Below are 1,121 nucleotides of genomic sequence, written 5' to 3' on the forward strand. Positions count from 1 at the left end.
TTGATCAATAATGCCATAACTGAAGACAGCCGCAGAAAGAAGAAAGGCCTCAGTATGGCCTGGATCGACTACCGAAAGGCTTTCGACAGTGTTCCCCACACGTGGATTCTCAAAACACTAGCCATAAACAAGGTGGCACCAATTATTATAAAATTCATAAGGCACTCTATGAATAAATGGCAGACAGTGCTACAGCTCCAAACAAAAGAGGGACTTGTGAAAATGAAAGCCATCGCCATTAGAAGAGGAATATTCCAGGGAGACACGGTCTCTCCACTCCTGTTCTGCCTGATACTCACACCTTTAACTGAATTGCTAAATAGAACTGGATGTGGATACAAATGTTACGGCAAAACAGTCAGCCACCTTCTATATATGGATGGCCTAAAATTATGCGCTAGAAATGATAAAGAGCTGGAAACACTACTACAGACAATAAATGGATTTACCAAGGAAATAGATTTGAAATTTGGATTAGAAAAATGTGCCAAAGCAACCCTGAAAAGAGGAAAATTAGTTAAGAGTAGCAACATCACACTAGATAAAGCCAATGAAATAAGAGAATTAGACGAAAGCCAGCCATACAAATATTTAGGAATCAATGAACTAGATAAGATACAACACACACAAATTAAAGAAAAAATAAAGAAAGGGTACTATAGACGAGTTAAATCAATACTAAAAACAGAGCTCAATTCTAAAAACAAGTTAATACGTATTAACACTTTAGCTGTCCCAGTTATGTTACAACTACAACATCCTTAATTGGACACTAAACGAACTATCTAAAATAGACAGGAAAAATAATGACAGGATCTAGGATGCATCAACCAAAATCTGACATAGAAAGGCTATATATACAACGTACAGAAGGTGGTAGGGGTCTTATACAGCTGGAAAACTACTATAAAATAAGCACCATAGGACTGTAACAATACCTACTTCAGAAGCAAGGAAAACTAATACAAATAGCCACAAAACACGAGCAAAACAAAAAACTGTTTTCAGTATTTAAGGAAGCTGACAAATACAAACAAGAAATCATACTACCTAACAAATACGAAGAAGAAGAAGAAGAAGAAGAAGAAGAAGAAGAAGAAGAAGAAGAAGAAGAAGAAGAA

At 36.1% G+C, this 1,121-nt stretch overlaps 1 protein-coding gene across 2 annotated transcripts in view; it reads right to left on the minus strand.

The window, feature by feature from the left end:
- Window positions 1–1,121, minus strand: part of LOC106883197 (trafficking regulator of GLUT4 1) — a 15,406-nt gene that overhangs the window by 4,925 nt on the left and 9,360 nt on the right. The gene's annotated exons all lie outside the window — the stretch shown is intronic.

Source organism: Octopus bimaculoides, chromosome 2, assembly GCF_001194135.2.
Source record: "Octopus bimaculoides isolate UCB-OBI-ISO-001 chromosome 2, ASM119413v2, whole genome shotgun sequence".
NCBI lineage: Eukaryota > Metazoa > Mollusca > Cephalopoda > Octopoda > Octopodidae > Octopus > Octopus bimaculoides.